The 14,073-nt window shown below is 42.8% G+C and overlaps 1 protein-coding gene across 1 annotated transcript in view; it reads left to right on the forward strand.

Moving 5' to 3' along the window:
* LOC126281582 (protein O-mannosyl-transferase TMTC2-like) overlaps positions 1–14,073 on the forward strand; it is a 698,078-nt gene that overhangs the window by 461,557 nt on the left and 222,448 nt on the right. The window lies entirely within an intron of this gene.

Below are 14,073 nucleotides of genomic sequence, written 5' to 3' on the forward strand. Positions count from 1 at the left end.
AACGACAGCCCTGACACTACCTTCGTGAATGTATTCTTGAGAGATATAGTGGACAAACGCCATGGCGATCTGGAACATCATTGGCTATAACAGTGATCTCGCCTTCTACGTATTGAGGGCAACCTGAACAGCAACCGGTACATCAGCGAGGTTTCAGAGCCCAAATTGCTGCCCCATCCTGCAGCCAGCTCCATATGTCATATTTCAGCAGGATAATGCCCTGCCACTGTGGAGAGAACGTGGAAGCCTTCTTCTGCGAAGAATATCATGTACCACTGCTTCCCTGGGCTGCAAACTCGCCTGACATGTCACCCATCAAACATGTCTGGGGTAGGGTCGGTCGCCAGCATGTTCGTTCTGGTACTCCTGCAACAAGTGTCAATGCTCTATGGACGCGCCTAGAAAGCAAATAGCAAAGTGTTCCCCAGGAGCATATCCAAGCCTTGTCGGATTACATCTCAGGACGTCTAAAGACTGTTGTTGGAGGTCGTGGCAGCTTGTCAACGTACTGAATTCTAACGCAGAAAGTGCATGTACAATTATGTAGCTTTTTGTGTATAATCGTGTCCCTGATCTATGAAATAATTTTCATTTTACTCACATGTCTTGGTGTTGCAATTTTCACGAACAGTATCGTAGATTCTTCCTGGCAGAGTAAAACTGTGTGCCGGACCGAGAGTCGAACTCGGGACCTTTGCCTTTCGCGGGCAAGTGATTTACCATATCAAGTTTCATATCAGTGCACACTACGCTGCAGAGTGAAAATTTCATTGTGCAAACAACCCGAAGGCGGTGGCAAAGCTATGTCTCCGCAACATCCTCTCTTCCAGGAGTGCTAGTTCTGCAAGTTTCGCAGGAGAGCTTCTGTGAATTCTGGGAGACAGGAGACGAGATACTGGCAAAATTAAAGCTGTGACGACTGGTCGTGAGTCGTGCTAGGGTAGCTCAGTTGGTAGAGCACTTTCCCGCGAAGCAGCGCGGGGTAGCCGTGCGGTCGGAGCGTCTTGTCACGGTTCGCGCGCTCCCCCCGTCGGAGGTTCGAGTCCTTCCTCGGGCATGTGTGTGTGTGTTGTCGTTAGCGTAGGTTAGTTTAAGTTAGATTAATTAGTGCGTAAGTCTAGGGACTGATGACCTTAGCAGTTTGGTCCCATAGTCCTTAGCACAAATTTAATTTTTTTTTTCTCGCGAAGGCAAAGGTCCCGAGTTCGAGTTTCGGTCCAGCACATAGTTTTGATCTGCCAGGAAGGTTCATATCAGCGCTCACTCCGCTGCAGAGTGAAAATTTCATTCCAGTAACGTAGGAAATTGCATTGTCTTAATATTTAGAGCGTCAGGGACATGGGTTACGGTGCTGTCACACACTATGGTCGCTTACAGTAAATAAAAATATTAAAAAAAAATTAAAAAGGTGGCTATGAAGCGTCCGAACAGATGTGCGACAGGAATGAAGACTTGCTGTCGTACATTCTTAATGGGAAAGCATTGTCAGAAGTGTCAGACGTCCCTGGAGGTAGCGTGACAGGACAACTGCTGTTGCGTCAAGGAAGGCGACATTTTTAGAAACAACCAAAATGTTAGAAACAACCAACAAATTGGAGAAACCAGATCTCCCTCATTTCCCATATTCCAAGATGATGCAGTCTTCTTAAATTTCCTTTCCCCAGAACTCTGTGTATCGCGAAACATCATCTTGTACATCTATAAATTATTTTGACATATGCCACTATTATTATTCTTACTACTGTCATTATTGTTATTGTTGACATTATCACTATTTGCGGCAGGAGCTGCAGTAGTACAAGCACTGCCAGTATTAACTTTATTAGTTCATAATATTATTAACTCATATTGCCACTTGAAACACGGTGGTAACGACACAACTTCCATAAAACCTACACAGACACACACAAAATGACGCACAAGTCTAAAAAGTCTGTAAGAACTCTCACTCTAAACTGGGACAGTGTAAATACCGCGTAGGAATACTCAAAATTAATGTCCCTAAAGACGAAAACATTTTGGTACCAATAGCAACAAATGGAGCTGACATTTTTGAAAGTGTCCACATAGAAATTTGAATTTGTGGTACGTTACTATGGATCCAAACTGCTGAGGTCATCGGCCCTTAGGCTTACTCAAGCTTAAACTAACTTACGCTAAGGAAGACACACACACACATGCCCGAGGGAGGACTCGAAGCTCCGACGGGGAGAGCCGCACGAATCGTGGCAAGGCGCCTCAGACTTAGAAACTGATATTGTTGACCATGAGGCAGCTGCAACAATGATAATTACCAATGTACAAAGGTCAAAAGAACAAGTAGAAGTACTTATATTTCCAGCAAACTAGATAAAGAGGTATTAGTGTCGTATCTCAATAACGAACTCGAAACATATAGCTCTGCAGACGAGCATGTAATATAACTGTAGCTCAAGCTTAGAAGAATATCTGACCATGCACAGGAGAGACATGTACACAGTAGAGTAGTTCTTGATGGGATAGACCCGGTGTGGTATACAGTCCCCACTCTAAGGAAACTTCTAAAGGAGCAGAAATGACTTCATAGCAAATGTAAAACCACACATATGGCTGGAGATAGGGAGATGCTGAGTGAAATACGTTTAGCTGACAAAAGGACAGTGCATGAAGCCTTAAAAGATAGCCGTTGCAGAATATTATGGAATGGTCTAAAAAAAAAAAAAAAAAACTGGACGTTCATAAGGCTGTCAGTGATACAAAAATTAGTATCCTCACACTCATGTATGGGGCAGGAACTACCTGTAAGACCGATGGTAGCAAAACAAAAGCAGAAAGGATGAATTCTGTTTTCAAATGTCACTTTACAAATGAAAATCCAGGGGCATTGCCCAGATTTAATTCTTGCGCCATTCCAAAGATGAGTGATATGAATATTAGTGTCAGTGGTACTGAGAAACACCTAAAATCCCTGAAATCAAAACCATCTCCAGGGCCTGATGGGGCCCTTAGTACATTCTATACCGAATTTTCTGCTTGGTCTGTCCCATTTTTAACTGTAATCTACTAGGCCCAGTAGTTGCAAGAAGGAAACCACAAATGGTCGAAAAAACTATGCTCCAACAATATCCTTGACATCGATTTGTTGTAGGGTCTTAGAACACGTTCTATGCTTAAATGTAATGAGATATGTCGAGCAGAAAGATCTTCTTGCCAACCAGTATGGGTTCCGTAAACATCCATCACATGAAAGTCAAGTCGCAATCTTTTTGCATGACATCCTGGAAGCCATGGATCAAAGCAGTGAGATAGATGTAATGTTTTAGGAAAACATTTGACTCAGTACCACATATATGCTGTCAAACGTACAACGGTAATGCGAAATTTTTAACTGCATTGAGGATTTACTGGCAGGGAGGATGCAGCGTGTTACTTTGTATGAAGAGTCATCGACAGATGTAGAATTAACTTCAGGTGTTCCATAGAAGTTTGTTGGGACCATAGTTGGTCATGTTGTAGAGTAATGACTTTGCAGAAAATACTAATAGTAGCCTCAGACTTTTTTCAGATGATTCAATTATCCACAATGAAGTACTGTCCGAAAAAATGCACAAACATTCAGTCAGACATTGAGAAAATTTCAGAGTGGTGCAAAGGTTGACAATATGCTTTAAGTGTTCATACATGTAAAATCGTGTACTTCATAAACGAAAACCATCGTACCTCATGACTACAGCAGCAACGATTCACAGCTGGAAACGGCCAACTCATACAAATAACTGGGTGTAACGATTTGTAGGATTATGAAATGAAAGGATCACTTAGGCTCAGTCATAGGCAAGGCAAGTGGCAGACTTTGGTGTGTTGGTAGACTAATAGGGAAATACAGCCAGTCTACAAGGAAAACTGCGTACAAGTCACTCGTGTGGCCCATCCTGGAATATTGCTCAAGGGTATGAGAAAACCACACCAGATAGGACTACAGCAAGAAGGGCAGCACAAATGATCACAGGTTTATTTGATCCGTGGAAGAGTATCACAGGGACACTGAAGAAACTGAACTGACGGGCTATCCAGAAAATGCCATTTAGGAAATTAAAAGAACTGGCTTAAATGACGAACCTTGCACTAGATGTCGCTGTCAACAGGGATTGTGAGGATGAGATTAAATTAATTACAGCGCGAACAGAGGCATCTAAAAATTCTTACCGCGGTCCATACGTGAATGGGACGGGAAAAGGCCCCAATAATTGGAACCTTTTTCCGTGCACTTGACAATGGTTTTCAGAGTATGGGCATAGATGTGGATAACCACGTCATCAGCTGGTCGTTAGGACATGATCTTCCTTCCCGGAACACTTGTTTACTACGAGACACCAGCTGATGAGATCGTGCGGCATCAAGACAAGAAACGACAGCCTTGCCGCGTCTATGTAGCAACACAAGCAGATGCCGTGACGCGAAGCGTGAAATATTCGCATTGTTCGGTGCTTCAAGCCGATGACCGTGGAGAATGGAAACTCGCTTCCGCTCACCCCTCCACCTTTCCCCCTACCATAGAGCCTGCCGCAGCGACCGTCTACCGACACCGTCTATAAAGGACACGTGCCTCGTCAGCTATTCTGGGCCAATTGGGTTAGCTGTGTGCGGCAGTCTACCTCAGGCAGACACTGTCTCGAAATGTACACTGGTGAGACGAAGCATTATGACCACAGCGTAGGGCGATATTGGATGTCGCCTGGTGGTGTCATGATCGCATGAATTATTAAGGAAAGTGCAGCTTCTAGTTGTTTATTTGACACCAACATACCTTGCGGGGATCTGTGCTAGACAGAACGAACCGCATATGGCGGAATTCACTGACATTAGTGGCTTTGATAATAAGGGCAGATAGTTATGGCCCGTCACCTGTGAACAAGCGTCTCGGAAACCGCGAAGGTGCGCAGCTGTTCCCGTACAGCACCAAAAGAATACTGTTGCACGGCGTTGAAATCAATCAGTAGGCGACAAGCTGCTGGACGCCCACGTGTCGTCACGTAAAGTTCTATGCACTGATTTGGCAGAAAATCCTAAGAAATTTTGGTCTTATATCAAAGCGGTAGGTGGATCAAAACAAAATGTCCAGACACTCTTTGAACAAAATGGTACTGAAACAGAGGATGACAGAGTAAAGGCCGAAATACTAAATGTCTTTTTCCAACGCTGTTTCACAGAGGAAGACTGCACTGTAGTTCCCTCTCCACATTGTCCCACAGATGACAAAATATCGAAATAGACGACAGACGGATAGAGAAACAATTAAAATCGTTCAAAAAAGGAATGGCCGCTGGACCTGATGGGATACCAGTTCGATTTTATACACAGTACGCGAAGGAACGTGCCCCCCCCCCCCCCTCCTTTTCTTGCAGCGGTGTACCGTAGGACGCTAGAAGAGCGCAGCGTTCCAAAGGATTGGAAAAGGGCACAGGTCATCCCCATTTTCAAGAAGGGGCGTCGAACAGATGTGCAAAACTATAGACCTATATCTCTAACGTCGATCAGTTGTAGAACTTCAGAGCACGTATTATGTTCGAGTATAATGACTTTTCTGGAGACTAGAAATGTACTCTGTAGGAATCAGCATGGATTTCGAAATAGCCGATCGTGTGATACCCACCTCGCGCTATTCGTCCACGACACCCAGAGGGCCTTAGACACGGGTTCTCAGGTAGATGTCGTGTTTCTTGACTTCCGCAAGGCGTTTGATACAGTTCCCCACAGTCGTTTAATGAACGAAGTAAGAGCATATGGACTATCAGACCAATTGTGTGATTGGATTGAAGAGTTGCTAGATAACAGAACGCAACATGTCATTCTCAATGGAGAGAAGTCTTCCAAAGTAAGAGTGATTTCAGGTGTGCCGCAGGGGAGTGTCGAAGGACCGTTGCTATTCACAATATACATAAATGACCTTGTGGATACCATCGGAACTTCACTGAGGCTTTTTGCGGATGATGCTGTATTATATGGAGAGGTTGTAACAATGGAAAATTGTACTGAAATGCAGGAGGATCTACAACGAATTGACGCATGGTGCAGGGAATGGCAATTGAATCTCAATGTGGGCAAGTGTAATGTTCTGCAAATACATAGAAAGAAATACTCTTTATTATTTAGCTACAATATAGCAGGTCAGCAACTATAAGAAGTTAATTTCATAAATTATCTGGGAGTAGGCATTAGGAGTGATTTAAAATGGAATGACCATATAAAATTAATCGTCGGTAAAGCAGATGCCAGACTGAGATTCATTCGAAGAATCCTAAGGAAATGCAATCCGAAAACAAAGGAAATAGGTTACAGTACACTTGTTCGCCCACTGCTTGAATACTGTTCACCGGTGAGGGATCTGTACCAGATAGGGTTAATAGAAGAGATAGAGAAGATCCAACGGAGTGCAGCGCGCTTCGTTACAGGATCATTTAGTAATCGCGAATAGATAAACTCCAGTGGAAAACTGCAAGAGAGACGCTCAGTAGCTCGGTACGGGCTTTTGTTGAAGTTTAAAGAATATACCTTCACCGAGGAGTCAAGCAGTATATTGCTCCCTCTTACGTATATCTCGCTAAGAGACCATAAGGATAAAATCATAGAGATTACAGCCCACACAGAGGCATACCGACACTCTTTCTTTCCACGAATAGTAAGAGACTGGAATAGAAGGCGAACTGATAGAGATACTCAAAGTACTCTCCGCTACACACCGTCAGGTGGCTTGCTGAGTATGGATGTAGATGTAGATGTAGATTTAACGTGAATGAAAATATGAGATCTAGGAAGGGGATGGTTAGGGAAAGGGTGTGGGGGATATCGTGACAGCTACCCGCACAGCGTATTGTGGTATTGCAATGGCGAAAGTTCAAAATTTGTGCCAGACCGGGACTCCAACACGGCTTCACCGCTTCTCGTGAGTCGTTGCCTTAACCGCCTTTTTTCCTTTTCTTTTAATTGTTCTCATTTTGTTCGTTAGTGATCGTTGCGTTTGTTTCCGGCGGACGTCCCATGATACCCGTTCAAGTTCACCGTTGATCCATTCACTCAGTTTATATATATATATATATATATATATATATATATATATATATATATATATATATATATATATATGTATAAATTTCCAACTTACCGTACATTCCACTGCAGAGTCCTTCCGCCATTAAACTAACTACTCGAAAATCCTGGTTCACGTTTGAAATCGGGTGATATTTGTGCGTTCGCACTGAAATACACGTCATGGCACCGTCCACCTCTTTTTTCAGAAATACATGCACTGAGGTGACGGAAGCCATGGAATAGCCATATGCGCATATACAGACGGCGGTGGTATAGCGAACTCACGGTACAAACGGGCTGTGCATTGGCGGAGCCGTCATTTCTACTCAAGGTGATTAAAGTGAGAAGGTTTCCGACGTGATTGTGGCTGGCAACTGTAATTAACAAACTTTGAAGGCGGAATGGTAATTGGAGATAAAAGATGGGACGTTTAATTTCGAAAATAAGTTAGAGTATTCCAAAATACACAGTGTCAAGAGTGTGCCGAGATTACGAAATTTCAGCCATTACCTCTGACGTAGGACAACACAGAGGCCGATGGCTTTCAGTTAACGACCGATAGCAGCGGCATTTGTGTAGAATTGTCAGTGCTAGCAGACAAGCAACATTGCGTGAAATAACCGAAAAGATCAATGTGGGACGGACCGTGAACATATCTGTAAGGATAATGCGGCGCCGGCCACCGTGGCCGTGCGGTTCTAGGCGCTTCAGTCTGGAACCGCGCGACCACTACGATCGCAGGTTTCGTTCTTTCAGTATTTATAGACTGAATTACAGTTTTGCTTAATGATGACTTAATTCAGACATTAATATAAGCGTTTTGTGTACCTTGCTCCAGATTCTGATGACAACTATTTGTCCTTTCATGTTAGCGGAAGGAACCGAACTCTCACTGCAGACACTTGCCGAATTTATTATCTCCCTAGCGTTTTGGACACGCTTTTTCTGTTATTCTCTATCTCAAACCTTACGTTAATCGTAGCTTATGAAGTCTCTTCGTTCATGTTCACGTTTTGCAGTCAGTGACGTGTTGGTGTATTTTCATTTTCATTCCTCCGTTTAAGGTATAATGCCAATATCAACGTTCTTAATAAAAACATTTTCTAAGTGTGTAACGATCAAAAGACGTTTTACGTACTCATAATGTTTACAGTACAACGACTGGACACACTCCAAAAATGTGAATCGCGTCTGGTGAAACAGTTTTTCAGATTTCAGTCCACTGAAGACGAGAAGGCAATATAATATTTCAAATATAAATAAGAAACATGTTTTCCAAATTTACAGAAAACCCACCACCACTGATGTTGTTATAAATAACTCTTCCTGTCACCCAGTACAACATAAAATGGCATTTTTCAGATCTACACTTAATCGTGTACACAAAATCCAACTCAGTCCTCTTGATGAACAAAAAGAAATTAACATTATAAAAGGAATTTCAGACAGAAATGGATACAGCCCAGATATAATTGATAAACTTAACAATAAGATCAAAAAGAAACATTGCACACCTCCTAAACCAGATTCACAAGCTGAAACACAAACATTTGCCTGCATCCCCTTTTTTGGAAAAATTTCATACCAAATCGCCAACCTTTTTCGTAACAGTGGCATCCAAATATCCTTCAGCACCAACAATAAGCTACAGCAGCATATCATTCACAGTAGCAAAACCAACAGCCAGTGTCATCACAAGTCAGGTGTTTACAAACTCTTATGTGACAACTGTCCACAATACTACATAGAGTAGACAGGAAGAAGTTTCACAGTAAGATACCGAGAGCATATGGATGCATTCCGCCTAAACAACTTTGACAAATCAACCTTTGCAGCACATCTAAAAGAACATGGCCACTCAGCCACAGCCATTACAGACAACTTACAAATATTACACACTGTCAGCAAAGGAAAGAAAATGAACCTCCTTGAAGAACTTGAAATTTACATCTACAGCTCAAACTCACCACACTTCATTCTAAATGAACAAGTCGACCTTGCAAACAAATCATTCCTAAACATCTTTCATGAAATATTTCAAAACAGAAACTAATTCCTTTCTCATGACCACTGAATTTGTAACAGCTCTACAGTAATTCACATTGAAAACAGATCAGCTTATATTCACTCTAAAAACTTTTTGAACCCAACATCATTTACCTACAACCATTTTGTATATTATAAATGTCAGTGTAGTCCCACAATCATACAACAGTTCTCAATTTCATAATTTGTAATAGCTGTTTATTTCTATGTAACATATTTGTGCCTATAATTCATAATTTGTAATACCTTTCTGTTTCTGTATGTGTAACATATTTGTACCTATATTTCGTAATTTGTAATACGTTTTCTGGTTCTGTAAGTGTAACGTCTTTACACTTCTTAGATCTAAGCTCTTTGACCAAAACAGCTGTATCTAAATGTAAAGACGTTCAATGTCGCGAGTTCACGCTTATAAAAGAGTAAAAATGAAAGTAGCGTCTGTAAATCAAAGAGTTCATGCTTATAGTGGTGCAAATATCAAAACAATAAGTGAAATTGAAAAGTTTTATGTGATGAAGAACGAACACAAGACCAAAAACTGCAAGATTAGCGTGACAACAATATGGATAATCCATCTGTATGTAAGTACAGGAATAGTTTTCGGATAAACCACTTCTCATTTGCATTTGGTTCGCTCGGTTTTATTAGTTATCATATTCTCTTTTTATTTAAACAGTGAACTCCATCATTGAACGTCACATGTTTCTGAATGTAAGCACCTGAAGATGGGCAAAAGCCTGAAACCGGTCGTGCTGTAAATAAATACCTTCAATTGTGACTGGTAGCTGTTTTCATTCAACACCCTGAAAGGAACAGTCACGTAGTTCATCTGCATACATTATGGATAAAATTCAAACATAATTGTCATCGCAGTTGCGAGTAATATTCATCTTCGGCTCGAGTAAGATTCACGGCCAGACCCAAACTTCCATGTATTGTCTTCCATGTATAATACCTGTACGCGCACATCTCATTGATGCTACTCCGGTATAGGGGAGACATTTCATTTGAAACATTGCATTGCACTTCTTAATAACACAGCCACTGGTATTTCGTATTTAATCGTCGATACTAGGCCCTCACCTCTCATTAAAAACAGGGTGTTTCAAAAATGACCGGTATATTTGAAACGGCAATACAATCTAAACGAGCACCGATAGAAATACACCGTTTGTTGCAATATGCTTGGGACAACAGTACATTTTCAGGCGGACAAACTTTCAAAATTACAGTAGTTACAATTGTCAACAACAGATCGCGCTGCGGTCTGGGAAACTCTATAGTACGATATTTTCCACATATCCACCATGCGTAGCAATAATATGGCGTAGTCTCTGAATGAAATTACCCGAAACCTTTGACAACGTGTCTGGCGGAATGGCTTCACATGCAGATGAGATGTACTGCTTCAGCTGTTCAATTGTTTCTGGATTCTGGCGGTACACCTGGTCTTTCAAGTGTCCCCACAGAAAGAAGTCACAGGGGTTCATGTCTGGCGAATAGGGAGGCCAATCCACGCCGCCTCCTGTATGTTTTGGATAGCCCAAAGCAATCACACGATCATCGAAATATTCATTCAGGAAATTAAAGACGTCGGCCGTGCGATGTGGCCGGGCACCATCTTGCATAAACCACGAGGTGTTCGCAGTGTCTTCTAAGGCAGTTTGTACCGCCACAAATTCACGAAGAATGTCCAGATAGCGTGATGCAGTAATCGTTTCGGATCTGAAAAATGGGCCAATGATTCCTTTGGAAGAAATGGCGGCCCAGACCAGTACTTTTAGAGGATGCAGGGACGATGGGACTGCAACATGGGGATTTTCGGTTCCCCATATGCGCCAGTTATGTTTATTGACGAAGCCGTCCAGGTAAAAATAAGCTTCGTCAGTAAACCAAATGCTGCCCACATGCATATCGCCATCATCAATCCTGTGCACTATATCGTTAGCGAATGTCTCTCGTGCAGCAATGGTAGCGGCGCTGAGGGGTGGCCGCGTTTGAATTTTGTATGTATAGAGGTGTAAACTCTGACGCATGAGACGATACGTGGACGTTAGTGTCATTTGGACCGCAGCTGCAACACGGCGAACGGAAACTCGAGGCCGCTGTTGGATCACCTGCTGCACTAGCTGTGTGTTGCCCTCTGTGGTTGCCGTACGCGGTCGCCCTACCTTTCCAGCACGTTCATCCGTCACGTTCCCAGTCCGTTGAAATTTTTCAAACAGATCCTTTATTGTATCGCTTTTCGGTCCTTTGGTTACATTGAACCTCCGTTGAAAACCTCTTCTTGTTGCAACAACACTGTGTTCTAGGCGGTGGAATTCCAACACCAGAAAAACCCTCTGTTCTAAGGAATAAACCATGTTGTCCACAGCACACTTGCACGTTGTGAACAGCACACGCTTACAGCAGAAAGACGACGTTCAGAATGGCGCACCCACAGACTGCGTTGTCTTCTATATCTTTCACATCACTTGCAGCGCCATCTGTTGTTGAAAATTGTAACTACTGCAATTTCGAAAGTTTGTCCGCCTGAAAATGTACTGATTTCCCAAGCATATTGCAACAAACGGTGTATTTCTATCGCTGCTCGTTTAGTTTTTATTGCCGTTTCAAATATATCGGTCAGTTTTGAAACACCCTGTATGTACTTCCTGGACGGGAACATACATAGCGAACGATGGTTGTGACGTATGGACGAAGACATATTGAAGTTTGGGAGTGGCCGTGATTCGTCTTAGTTTAGCAGCAGCAGTTAAGGTGACTGCTAGCGTAGAGCGAGAAATCCGGGTTCGAGTCCAATTCCGACACAAATTTTCGCTGTCGTCACTCCAATATACAGACGAAGGTGGTTCATATTCGCAACTGCGAATGCATTTCCTGTATTTCCAGACTGCTGTAGTCGCTGCTGTACCTGTTCCTTCGGAGATACATGTATTGCTCATATACTATAAACAGTGTATAGTATGACAATTGCCAAGACTACAGAAACAGGACAGTGACTGGGCAGAAAGTTCCGCAGAAACATGAAATCGTTCTTCTTAACAACACACGCACTGCAATGTCGTGCATAAGTGAATGTACCAGTGCAGCTGTAGTTGTTCACACTATAAGGTGCAAAAAACTGACGTTATCGAAACTTGAAATTATTTCTGGTAAGGAATTATTAGATGAGTAGATCGGATAACCATTTAAGAGGTACTGCATCGCATCGGAGGAGAAAAGAGTTGTGTGGTACGCCATGACTACAAGAAGAAACAACTGGAGATGGCATTAAAGAATAGTTTATTACGAAATGGAGGGAAGTACGGATGGTAAAAATTACAGACGGAGACGTGGGTGCCAGCCGTTGTGGCTGAGCGGTTATAGTCGCTTCAGTCCGGAACCGCGCGATCGCTACGTTTGCAGGTTCGAATCCTGCCTCGATCTTGGATATGTGTGGTGTCCTTAGGTTAGTTAGGTTTAAATAGTTCTAAGTTCTAGGGGACTGATGACCTCAGATGTTAAGTCCCATAGTGCTCAGAGCCATTTGAACCATTTGAGACGAGGGTTTAACTAAAACAAGCTGTGTAAGTGGATGCAGAGAAGAGATTTGCCCAGGACAGACTGCACCAAAACAGTCTTGAGACTGGAGACAACAACAATAATAATGACAACAATTACATTTGCGAACACTACCACTTTAGTCCACAACAGACCTACATGAAATGTCGGACGGTGTTCCCCAGGAAGCAATTGTGTCATATTTATCTACTTTTGTGGAGAGACTCATCAAGTAACGGGTATTAGATGATTAAAATTACATCCCATTCGGAACTTAGATCCATAATCTACATTGTTATGAGTTGTGAAGATAGCAGAGTTACATCAGCTAGTCAGTGGGCAAATCCACAGATTTTTCTCCCCCAAGCCTTCAGGTCGAATTCGCCTCTGTGTTGACTTAAAGTCAACCCACAAACTGTCATGATACTTATCCATTGCCACGCCCAGAGGATCTCATGGACAAATTAGGCGCTGGACGCTACTTTTCAAAAATTGATTTCGGTACTCATGTCTTCAAATACCGCTCGATGAAGAATCTCAAAAAGTGTGTGTACTAAATATTCATATAGGCTTGTTTAAATGAATTCTTTCTGGAATGGAAGGAAACAACCGTCTTGACGAATTTCCTGTCATGCTTGAAACATTTGATGTGTGAAGTCATGAATATTGCTCGCTGGAGACAGGTACGAAAGTATGCGTCATCCCAGCTCATCCCAGTGACAGATTTGGGGACAGCCTTAAGGGGTATACCTTGGTGTCCTAGTCATGAACGCTATGACAATAGTGTGGTGTCACCGCCAGACACCACTCTTGCTAGGTGGTAGCCTTTAAATCGGCCGCGGTCCGGTAGTATACGTCGGACCCGCGTGTCGCCACTGTCAGTGATTGCAGACCGAGCGCTGCCACACGGCAGGTCTAGAGAGACTCCCTAGCACTAGCCCAGTCGTACAGCCGACTTTGCTAGCGATGGTTCACTGACTTCTACGCTCTCAATTGCCGAGACGATAGTTAGCATAGCCTTCAGCTACGTTATTTGCTACGACCTAGCAAGGCGCCAATATCCGTACTATTGATGTTGTGAATCATGTACCATAAAGAGCGACGTTCTCCATGAATGGATTAAAGTTAAGTATTCCACCAGCTACGTCCGTTTTTCTCAATTCTAATTCCCTTGTCATGTTCCAGACCTCACGTCAGCCTGCGTGAGCTAAAACGCGTGCATTTCGGCTTCCTTTACTAACACGGTTGGCTCTCCTGCCAACCACAACAAATAGTGTTTACTATTATTGCCACATACCGGTGAACATTCCTCCTCAGTTCAAAAAGTACCAAATCTGGGTATCATATCCAATAGCTCCCTACATCACGATTCCGGAAGTTGGAGAGGTATCAGTCTCGAGAATCGCTGCTGCATGC

Source organism: Schistocerca gregaria, chromosome 7 (assembly GCF_023897955.1).
Source record: "Schistocerca gregaria isolate iqSchGreg1 chromosome 7, iqSchGreg1.2, whole genome shotgun sequence".
Lineage (NCBI taxonomy): Eukaryota > Metazoa > Arthropoda > Insecta > Orthoptera > Acrididae > Schistocerca > Schistocerca gregaria.